At 37.4% G+C, this 12,357-nt stretch overlaps 1 protein-coding gene and 1 pseudogene across 1 annotated transcript in view; both read right to left on the bottom strand.

Annotated features, from left to right (window-relative positions):
- DPP10 (dipeptidyl peptidase like 10) overlaps positions 1 to 12,357 on the bottom strand; it is a 1,029,304-nt gene that overhangs the window by 967,729 nt on the left and 49,218 nt on the right. The gene's annotated exons all lie outside the window — the stretch shown is intronic.
- LOC141522005 (general transcription factor IIH subunit 3 pseudogene) lies at positions 1,608 to 2,967 on the bottom strand (annotated as a pseudogene).

The raw sequence follows: 12,357 nt of genomic DNA on the forward strand, positions 1-12,357 counted from the left end.
AAGACATTTTTTTAAAAATTGAAGGCAATAATTTTTTGGTCTTTGTTTAAATTCCATAATTCTTTCTCTGGATACAGATTGTATTCACCAATGCAGGTATTCTAAAATTGTCCCTGATCATAGCACTAATGGAATTAACAAGTCCATTAAGGTTCATCATCACCCCCCATGTTGCTGTTAGCCTGTACAATGCTCTTCTGATTCTACTCATCTCACTCAACTTCAGTTCATGCTAGTCTTTTCAGGCTTCTCTGAAATCCCCATCCATCTTGGTTTCTAATATAGAACAATAATGTTCTATAACATACATATACCACAATTTGTTCAGCTATTCCCCAATTGATGGACATTCCCTCGATTTCCAATTCTTTGCTCCCACAAAGAGTGCTCTGAATATTTTTATACAAGTGATGTTTTTCTCCCTTTCATGATTTCTTCAGGGTATAGATCCAGTAGTGGTATTGCTGGATCAAATCATAGGCACATTTTTGTTGCCCTTTGGCCATAATTTCAGATTGCTCTCCAGATAGGTTGGATGAGTTCACAGCTCCACCACACACCCACATCCCTTCCAACATTGAACATTGTCCTTTCTGATCATATTGGTCAATCTGATAGGTGTGAGATGGTCCCCCAGAGATGCTTTAATTTGCATTTCTCTAATCAGTAATGATTTAGAGTAATTTTTCATATGACTATGGATTACTTTGATTTCCTCATCTGTAAATTGTCTCTGTATATCCTTTGATCATTTGTCAATTGGGGAATGGCTTTTGTTTATAAATTTGACTCAGTTCTCTATATATTTTATAATTGAGTCTTTTGTCAGAAATTCTAGTTGTAAAATGTTTTTCCCAATTTACTACATTTCTTTTGATCTTGGTTACAATGGTTTTGTTTGTGCAAAAGCTTTTGAATTTAATGTAATCAAAATTATCTAATTTATTTTTAATGATGCTCTCCATCTCTTCCTTGGTCATAAACTGCTTCCCTTTCCAGTGGTCTAATAGGTAAACTATTCCTTCCTCTCCTAGTTTTCTTATAATATTGTCTTTTATGTCTAAATCCTGTACCCATTTTGATCTTATCATGGTATAGGGTGTGAGTCATTGGTCTAATCCAAGTGTCTGCTATACTTACTTCTAATTTTTGCAACAGTTTTTAATGAGACAGTTTTTATCCCAGAAGGTGGATTCTTTGGGTTTATCAAACAGCAGATTACTAAAATCACTTCCTGCTAATCCCTATTTCCTAGCCAGTACCAGACAATTTTGATGCTGATGCTCTATAATATAATGTTAGATCTGGTAAGGCTAAGCCACCTTCTTTTGCATATTTTAATATTAAATCCTTAGATATTCTTGACTTTTTATTTCTCCATATGAATTTAGTTACAATTTTTTTCCTAGCTCATTAAAGAAATTTTTTGAAGTTTGATTGGTAAGGCACTACAAAAATAGTTATATAGGTAGAATTGTTATTTTTATTAAATTATTTCAATCTATTAAGGAGCAGTTGATATTTGCCCAGTTATTTAAATCTGATTTTATTTGTGTGAAAAATGTTTTATAGTTGTTTTTCTTTTAGTGATTAACACAGTGGTTACTTTAATAAATGATTACCCTAGAAATGATTATACATAGCACCCATGGATACTGTAAACAGCTTAAAACTTATTGAACTTAGATGAAAATAACAATTCAGAGGTGAGCTAAGTGTCCTCCTCACATTACCCAGGAGCAGCACCTCCCCCCATCGGTTCTCTCCCCATTGGAGACATAGGAGGAATTTGTCCTTGAAAAACCGTTCTTAAGGGACTAGCCACATAAAATATAGCTATGTCTATACAATTATCATTTCTTTTAACAATATATTCGGGACAGATTTCTCATAAAGATAAAGATCATCATAAGATTAAAATCTTACTGTAGGAAAAAGAGGTTAGAGAAAAGAAGGTTAAGTTTTGGGGGAATTTTTGATCACTAGGAAGATACTTTTAATTTCTTCTTCTTGGCTTTCAGAACAGGAGGTAGTGAAATCTTAAAAGCTGTCTCGCATGTGGTGCAAATGGGGCTGAAATTGCAGAAAATTGACAAACATACAGAGCAGACATAATCAATTTCAATGAGATTTCTATGGCAGAAGCAAGCAGCTCTGTAGTCAATGTGAATACGTGGTGGGAGGTTTAACTGAGTCCTTTTGTCTTGACCAGGAAGAAATACCCACAATAAATACTGAAGAAGAGATGGCATCTGGGGAACCTTCAAGTATATTCCCCCGTAATGTCACAAGCCTGTTGGAGGAGTCCTGAATCAGTATCTAAGACACAAGCATCAATAACAATATTCTGTTTCTGTGCTGCAAAGATGACATTCATGAAGTTCATATATTGCAATGCACTGTCTTCTGAAGCCTTAATAACCAATATTCTCGATTTCATTTCTTGGTTATCTTTTACTTCCTTGCTCATTCTGTGAATATAACAAAGTGCTTTTTCAAGAGATCCTGCCAACAGTGTTTCTGTACGCTGCCCTTCCATGTCACTTTTGGTCATGAGATCTTTAATCTCTTCAGTAATTGTGTCATTTGCTGCAGTTAGAAACTCATATTTTCCATTCTTACTACCTGAAGGATTATATTCAGCAGAGCTGTTACCAGGATCACGAAATAAGTCTCCAAATTTCCAATTCTTTCCAGGATACAAGAATCGACTTTCTTGAATATGACTTGCTATCACAGCAAGGTTGTTGGAATGATTCATAAATAAGTGGGAATTTCCCATCACCATAACAGCGTCTATGCATTTTGATAATGTGAACTGAGATTCTTTCAAAGCTTGCTTTCCCCACCAAATTGGGTTTGTATCAACTATGATAACAAGAAGGTTCAATTCATCATCTTCGGAGATCATGGCAAACTACTGGCACTTCGGCGGAGGGCAGTGGGCCCGTGCAGGTGCCCTGGCCACCCCGGGCGTCTGCCTATAGTTGTTTTCATAGAGTTTCTGAATCTGCCTTGGCAGGTAGTCTCCCACGTATTTCAGATTGTCTGAAGTTACTTTAAATGGAATTTCTCTTTCAAGCTCTTGGACCTGTGTAATTTATTTAATTTAATATTTATTTACTCTTATTTTTTACAAATAATTTTTTATACATTAATAAAATATTCTTGTTTAAGAGTAAACAAAATACCCCCTCTTCCAAAAAATATAGACTTGCTTGAGTGATAAAGTTAAAGGGAGAGAAAAAATTAAAATAAAAAATAATAGTAATAATTTTAGGTATGGGGGGGTGGTTAGGTGGAGCAGTAGATAAAGCATCAGCCCTGGAGTCAGGAGTACCTGGGTTCAAATCCTGTCTCAGATACTTAATAATTAACTAGCTGTGTGGCCTTGGGAAGCCACTTAACCCCATTGCCTAGCAAGCCCCCCTCAAAAAAGTAATCGTAGGTATGGCTAGGTGGCGCAGTGGGTGGGGCATGGGCCCTGGAGCCAGGAGCACCCAAGCCCATATCCTGCCCCATACACCCAACAATCACCCGGGTGTGTGACATGCAAGCCATCCCAAACCCACTGCCCTGCAAAAAACCAAAAAAAGAAAAAAAAAGACCCAAAATAAAATAAAAGAGTAATAATAGTAGGGGCGGTTGGGTGGCGGACAGAGCACTGGCCCTTGAGCTGAAGCACCTGGGTCCAAATCTGGCCTCAGACACCCAATGGTCACCCTGCTATGAGGCCCCAGGCAGGCCACCCAGTCCCATTTGCCCTCCACCCCCCCAAAATAATAATAATAAAAAATGTGCTTCAGTCTGTGTTCCAACACCAACAACTCTGTCACGGGTGGATCACATTCTTTATGATAAGTCCATCACAAAAGTTACTTCCATATTTTTATACCATTGCCATTGCTGATTGAAATTCCCTCCTTTCATATTTCTACACTACCATGTACTATATTTTCTCTCTCCTTTCACTCTGTCTCTGCTGTAGGGTAGCTGAGTGGCACAGCAGACAGATCGCTGGCCCTGGGGCCAAGAGGCCCCAAGACCCCATACCACCCCTTAGGCCCAGCATCTACCTGGCCCTATGCTCCTGGACAGGCCATCCAATCCCAGCCCCTTTCAAGAAGTAAAATAGAAAATGTGTTATATCTGACCACTCTCCCCCCATGGTCCATCCTCTCCTCCATCATTCACAACCCCACCCCTTCCCCTTGTCCCCCTTCTCTCATTCTTACTCCATACGTATTGAGTATATATGTTTTTTCCTCTCCTAGCCACCTCTGATGAGAGCGAAGATTCCCTCATTCCCCCTTGCCTCCCCCCTTCCATATCATTTCAATAGCTCATTGTAATAAAGAAAAATCTTATTATATGAAATATCTTAGCCTATTCCTCCTCTCCTTTTTCTTCCTCCCATTATATTTCCCTTTTATCTATTGATTCCATTTTTACACAACAATATATATCTTAAAATTCAGTTTTCTCCTGTGCTTCATCTATAAAAGCTCCTTCTACCTTCTCTGTTAATTGAGAAAGTTCATATGAGTATTATCAGTGTCATTTTTCTATGCAGGAATACATGAAGTTCATCATCATTAAGTCCCTCATGTTTTCCTCTTCACTGTCTATGCGTCACCTGAGTCCTGTATTTGAAGATCCAACCTTCTGTTCAGCTCTGGCCATTCCAACAAGAACATTTGAAATTACCCTGGTTCATTGAAAGTACATCTTTTTCCCTGGAAGAGGACATTCAGTTTTGCTGGGTAGTTGATTCTCGGTAGCATTCTAAGCTCTTTTGACTTCCAGTATATTACATTCCAAGCCCTATGAATTTTTAATGTAGTTGCTGCTAAATCCTGTAAGATCCTGATTGCAGCTCCACAGTATTTGAATTGAGTCCTTCTGGCTGCTTGTAATATTTTCTCTTTGACTTGGGGGTTCAGGAACTTTGGCTATAATATTCCTGGGGGTTAGTTTTTTGGGATCTCTTTCTTGGGGAGATCAGTGGATTCTCTCCATTTCTATTTTGCCCTCTGCTTCTAGGATATCAGGGCAATTTTCCTGTAGTAATTCTTTGAACATAATGTCAAGGCTCTTTTCCTGATCATGACTTTCAGGTATTCCAATAATTTTTAGATTATATTTCCTAAATCTGTTTTCCATATCAGTTGTTTTTTCAATGAGATGTTTCACATTTTCTTCTAATTTTTCATTCTTTTGGTTTTGAACTATTGAGTCCTGATGTCTCATAAATTCATCAATCTCCCTGAGTTCTATTCTTTGTCTGAAGGATTTGTTTTCCTCAGAGAGCTTTCTTATCTCTTTTTCCATCTGGCCAATTCTGCTTTTTAAAGCATTCTTCTCCTCAATAACTTTTTGAACTGTTTTATCCATTTGACCTTAGCTGGTTTTTAGCATGCTATTTTATTAAGCATTTTTTTGCATTTCCTTGACTAAGCTGCTGACTTCATTTTCATGTTTTTCCTGCATCTCTCTCATTTCTTTTCCAGTTTTTCTTCTATCTCCCTCATTTGATTTTCAAAGTCTTTTTTGAGCTCTGTCATAGCCTGAGCCCTATTTCTGTTTTTCTTGCAGTCTTTAGACGCAGGAGCTTGTGCTTCCTTATCTGCAGACTGAGTGTTTTGATCCTTTGTGGGCTCACAGGGAAAATATTTCTCAATGGTGTTCCTCTGGTTTCTCTGCTTGCTCATTTTCCCACCCTTAGCCTGTTTTGGGGGTGCTTCCTGAGCTTTTGGGACACTCCCACAAGGATCTCAGTGTGTGAGGCTCTGTACTCCCTCCTGGTCTGTGAATGACCATAAGCTCCCCTGTCTGCCATGGGGCTGAGGTGGGGGGCGGGCCCTGCTGTTCTATGGGGGGGCCTAGACTGCAATCAGGATCTGAATGTGGTCAGAACCCCAGAGTCCTGTTCCAGGGACAGAGGAAAGAACTCCACAGTCTCTCTCTTCACTTCCCTCCCTAGGTTCAATAGGCTCATGCCCTGGGGGCTCCTGCTTACTGGCTCTGCCTGCATCTGGGCTGCAGCTGTGTGTCCTGAGGGCTGGACTTCACGTGCTGTATCTGGCAGAGGTCCCCCACTGTTCCCCCACTTTGTGCCGGGTGCTCCCCAGGGTGTAGCTCAGGAAACTCCCCTGCTGCTGTGAGCCATGGCTCCCAGTGCCCTGGGGCTGCCTCCAAGAGGCTGAAGTTCTTTCGCTCTGGCGGGCCCCCCCCCTCTGGTGGGCCACCCCTCTGACCCGGGGAGCAGAGCCTCTCGGCTCTTTTCCAGGTTACCTTGAGTAGGAAGAACTGCCTCACTGGGTCCCTCTGTGGGTTCTGTCTCTCAAAAATTTAGTTAGAGTCCTTAGTTTATAAGTTTTATGAGAGAGCACCTAAGAGATGTTCCTTTCTTGTACCCATCTTGACTCCACCCCCATAATTTTTTAAAAAAGGAGATATTCACAACTATACTTCGATATAATTGACTTGCTTTATATTCTTTGGCATTTTTCTTTGTTGATTAAAAACATTATTCTGAGAAGGGGTCCAGAGTTTTCCTCAGACTGTCAAAATGTTTCATAACCCACAAAATTGCTTAAAACCTCCTTGAATATATTATATTCCTGAAAACACATATGAAATACTCATACATAGAATCCTATGTCTTCACATATTTTAATTACCTAGCAGCAAATTCCATTCTATACATTGAAATATATTTAATTCTCTCTCTTGATCTTTGATGCTGCTCCAGAATCAGATTATTGTCATCAAGAATCCTAAATTCATTAATTTTGGTAAACATTTCTAAGACTTCCCACAATGGAAAAGTCCTTTGTTTGGTAAGGAATAGAATGAATAGATTTAGCCCTAAATGAATTTAATAACCACACCTTATTTTTTTGATAAAAGTGGAAATAAAAACAGTAAAGAACCTATAGTTACAAGGCAATACATTATTTCTAGTGTATTTTCAAACAAGAGTCTTGGTGGAATAGAGAGCAGGTATTATTATCCTTATCTCATGGATAAGTAAAGTTGGAAAAATGACTATTTGTGATTTGTATGGGGTCACCATGTTAGTAAGTGACAAATGATACATATATACTGAAAGCAATTGAATGACAATTTTCTGACTCTTATTCCAGATCTCTGTCCAATATACTTTATCACATGTTATCTTGGAAAAGAAATTAAACATTGTTAAAAATAGATAGACAGTTAAGTGATGCAATGGATAGAGTACTGAATCTACAATTAGAAAGACCTGAGTTTGAATTCTCCATAAACATTTAATATTTTTGTGACTCAGCCTGTGCAAGTCATTTAATCTTTCTCAGCTTCAATGACCTCACATGCAAATGGAGATAATAAGACCTTTCTCAAAATATGGCGAGGATTGAATGAGATAAAAGCATTTAGAACTTTAAACCACTATGAAAATGCTAACCATTGTTATATGTTATTTTTCTATGAGCTATTTCATAAAACAATAAACATCAAGAAAGTACCAACTATTTGAAAAAATATTATGCAACATGCTGTGAATATGGGAAAAATAGACAAAAACAATTCCTGCCCTCAGGGACTCATGGGAGAAAAAGTATGCAAAGAAATATTTATATAAAGCAAGTTATATGTTTTTTTAAGGTTTTTGTAAGGCAAATGGGGTTAAGTGGCTTTCCCAAGGCCACACAGCTAGGTCATTATTAAATGTCTGAGGCCAGATTTGAACTCAGGTACTCCTGACTCCAAGGCCAGTGCTCCATCTAGTGCGCCACTTAGCCACCCCTAAAGCAAGTGATATGTTGAATAAATCCAAAATAACTAAGAAATGGAAGGAAAAAAATCTTGATTTAATAGGACTTTTTAAAAAAATTATTCTTTTAATTGAGACTTAAAGAAAAACAGACAGATGACTGATCAAGGTGGAGGAAGAGTCAATGAATGTCAGACATAAGGGATATTCAGAGAGAATATGTAGCTCAGAGATATGGAAGCTCTTGTTTGTGGAGTAACTAGGGCAGTGACATTGGATCAAAGAGTAGTAAGGTTTGAGAAGACTGCAAAGTAATAAAAGGGGCTAGGTTATTATTTGAATGACATAACATTTTCATTTGCTCCTGGAGGCAAGAGGAAACCACTGATGTTTTATTTTTTTAAATAGGACTAGTGAACATGCATATTCAGAAAATCACTTTAGTGGCTAAATGGAAAAAATGGTTCATATTGAGAAGAAATGAGGCAGGGAAAATTCAGAAGATAGAGTCCAATATGAACAGGAGAAAGATTGTTTCTCATGTTAATAGATAATTATTCTAAGCTCTTATCAGTTTGTGTGGAAGGAGTAAAGCACAAACATAAAGAAATTACACACTAAAGGTCCAAATATCCTGAAGCAGATAGAATTTCCATTTCGTAGGCTGGAATTTACCACCATACATTATACAAGTATTAATAATTAGATCTTTTTAGAACCATCTCCAACTTGAATTAGCTATTAATTCTTTCAATATATGATTCTGGTAGAATGATTAAGAAATTTGTAGAATACTAAAAGAACTGAACTAAATCTACTTTGATATCTTCATTATAAATAAGCTCACAAAAGGCACAACTAATTGTAGATTGTCATCTTATTATACAAGAAATTTAATTTGAAGAGACAGAAAATGACTGGACCAGTCACCAAGAAATAATGGCAAAATTGTGTATAGAAAGCAAAACTAGTGCATTGTTATTCCTTATTTTTTATTTTTCCAATTACATATTATGAAAATTTTTCAACATTCATCTACTTGCATATATACGTTACACTCTGCCATCCTACTTCCCTCCCCTCAATGATAAATTATCTAAAACTTAAATTTTAATCATTTAGTTTATAAGGAATTGGGACTAAGGAAAAAAGAAAACCTGGTGATAAGCAGGAAAAAAATATAAGGGTTTTAAAAAGTGAACACTGATCCATTCAGATTTTGTGGTGTTTACTTTTTTATTGTTATTTTCCTCTAGGTGAAGATGGCATTGTCTATAACAGGTACACTAGAGTTGCCCTAGCTCTCTGAATTTCTGAGATTGATGCACTGAGAACCATTTTTCCATTTAGCCATCAAAGTGATTTTCTTTACTGGTTGACATACAGTGTTATTGTTAATATATAGAATGTTTGCTCCCTTCACTCAGCATAAGTTTATGTAAATATATCTATCATGCTTCTTTAAAGTCCAACTATTCATGGTTTCTATTTTTTATTTTATTTTTAAATTTTTATCCCCTAGATACATGCAAAATCAAATTTCAACATTTACTTCCAAAACACTGAGTGCCATTCTCTCCCTTCCTCTCACTCCACTGCACTCATTGAGAAAGTAGGTTACATGGTGTATTTTTTTAACTTGGTGTAATTTAAAAATATGTAACCAAGAAAAAACATTAGTCCAATAGTCATATCATAAAAGTGAACATAAGACCCTCCCCGCCAAGAAAATAAGTGAGGAAAAAAGCATGCTTTAGTCTGTATCCAGACACCATTGACTCTGTCTCTGGGATGGCTAACATTCTTAACCATGTCTAGAAATTGCAGAAGAGAAATTGCTTCAATATATTTTTTCCACAGTTGCTATTGCTAGCTGTATTTCCCTCCATCTTATTTCCTCCCACCCCCATTTATTCTATTCTCTCTCTCTCTCTTTCTCTCTCTCTCTCTCTCTCTCTCTCTCTCTCTCTCTCTCTCTCTCTCTCTCCTTTCACCCTTCCTCAAAAATATAATGCATCTGACTATCCTCTCCCACAGTCCTACCTCTCTTTTATCACCTCTACTCCCCTTCTTTCACCATGTCCCTTTTCCCCATCCCTTTCTTCTCCTATGTTCCTCTAGGGGAAGTTGATTTCTATAGACATCTGATGGGGATATTATTCCCTCTTTGAGACACTTCTAATGAGAGTAAGACTTACTCTCCCTCAACTTTCCCTTCCTTACAAGCTTTTTGTTACCTCTTTTATATGAAATAATTTACCCCATTTTACCTCTCCTTTCTCTTTCACCAAGTACATTTCTTTCTCTCCCATTAACTCCATCTTTTTAATATATTATACCTTCCTATTCATCTCCCTCCTGCACCTTGGCTATATATGCTCCTTCTCACTGCCTTAATAAATGAGAAGGTTCATAGGAGTTATCAGTATCATCTTCCCAGACATAAAAACAGTTTAACATCATTAAGTCTCCCATCATTTGCCTTTCCTGTCTACCCTCTCTATTTCATCTGAATCCTGTTCTTAAAAATTATACTTTCTGTTCAGTTCTCATCACTTCGAGTGGAAAATTTGAAAGTTCCTTATTTCAGTAATGATCATCTTTTCCCCTGAAAGAGAAGTTCAATTTTGCTGGGTAGTAGATGGAATGTAAATTTAAGTAACTGGAATATGAAGAATATGAGAGACTTAATAATATGAATTAAGACTAGAAAGGTGGGCTACGACTATGTAAGATTTTTGAAATTTTTTAAAGGCAGGATGAATAGTATGTGAGGGTTTTGTCTAAAAAAACTATGGGAAGCAAAAGAAGAGTTGGGACAGGAAATTTAAATATAAGATATTAATTAAATATTATTTTGATGGTGGATATTTCTTGTGCAACAAATTGAAAAAGGGAGACTGACCAAACAGAAGAACTTTGAAATAGCCCATGTGAAATTTGATGAAAAATCAAAATTAATGGACATGTTGATAGAGAAAGGAAGAAAAGTTGAATCTGTGTTAAAAAGGTGGAATTAATAAGACTTGATAATGGTAGATTGTAGATTGTATGGTAGATTCTTAGTTTTACTCCAAGATTTTTGCCTTCTGGGATATCATATTCTAAGCCCTATGAGTCTTTAATGTAAAAGTTGCTAAATCTGGTTTATACTGAATGTAGCTTCATGGTGCCTGAATTGTTTCTTTCTGACTGCTTGTAATATTTTCTCCTTGATTTGGGAGTCTGAAATTTGGTTATAATATCCTGGAAGTTCAATTTGGAATCTCTTTCAGGAAGTTATTGGTAGATTCTTTCAACTTCTATTTTTCCCTTTGCTTCTAGGATATCAGGGCAGTTTCAAAAAATGACATCTGGTCTTTTTTTTTTCCATGGCTTTCAGGTTGTTCAATATTTTTTTAAATAATCTCTCTTGTATATATTTTTCCAGATCAGTTGTTTTTTCAATGAGATATTTCACATTTTCTTCAACTTTTTCATTCTTTTTGTTTTGTTTTGTTTTTATTTCTCACAAAATCAAATCTTCTCTTAGCTCCATTCTATATTTGAAGGAATTTTCTTCAGAGAGCTTTTGCATCTCCCTTTATATTTGACCAATTCTGCTTTTTAAGGCATTCTTTTATTCATTGGCCTTTTGCACAGTTTTTATTTTTTTTTCCCATTTGACCTGAACTGTTTTACTTCTATGACTTGTTCATTTCCCCAGGATACAATTTGATTTTAACTCTTAGTTGAGGTGTGGCCCTTCTTCCCAAGCTTTTGATGGTTTTTATGCTCCCAAGGACCCACAAATTCTCAATTCCTCTAAGGTCTTATAAGAGGCTCTGACTGCTCTCTTGTCCTGTGCTCTGGTGTGTGGATGACCACAAGCTCTCCCCTCTGCCCTGGAATTGTGAGGAGGGCAGGTTCTCTTGTGCTTCTTCTCCTTTTCATGAGACTGGCACCCCAGACCACAACCTGGATCTGAGTATGGGCAAAGCAACAGAGTCCTGCCTCAGGGTTAGCAAAGAGATCTGTGCAATCTCCTCTGACTCCCTTACTTTCCATGGGCTGAGAATTCTGTAAACAATTGCTAGGTGGCTCCCTGCCAGGTGGCTCCCCAGAACTGCTCCTGGTCCCCTAAGGCCATGTCTGCCCTAAGACCTGCCTTGGACTGGGCTCCCCCTCACTCTATTGCATCAGAGTTTTCTTGTTTACCTTCCCAATTACCCTTGTCAATTCCTGGGCTGAGAGATCTATAAACAGCCATTGCTGCCACAGACCGAGGCACCCAGTGATCTGTTCCTGCATGACTGGAGTAGGTTTGCTCTAGTGAGGCCCAGGTTGTGTGCTAAGACCTTTTCTAATCCTGATGTAACAGACCCTTCCAACAGATCTTCCAAGTTTTCTTAACTAGAAAATTGTTTTTGTGCGTTCAGTCACTCTAGAATTTGGTTAGAGTCAGTATTTAAAGGTATTTGGGTTGGTTTGGGGGAGAGTTCATGGGAGTCTTGCCTTTACTCTGCCATCTTGACTCTGTTCTCATTAGTATTCTTGAGAAAAAGAGAAAGGTCTCAAGTATACAGATAGGATGCTCTATGAAGGATTTCTGAATTAAC

This window comes from Macrotis lagotis, chromosome 1, assembly GCF_037893015.1.
Source record: "Macrotis lagotis isolate mMagLag1 chromosome 1, bilby.v1.9.chrom.fasta, whole genome shotgun sequence".
Classification (NCBI taxonomy): domain Eukaryota; kingdom Metazoa; phylum Chordata; class Mammalia; order Peramelemorphia; family Peramelidae; genus Macrotis; species Macrotis lagotis.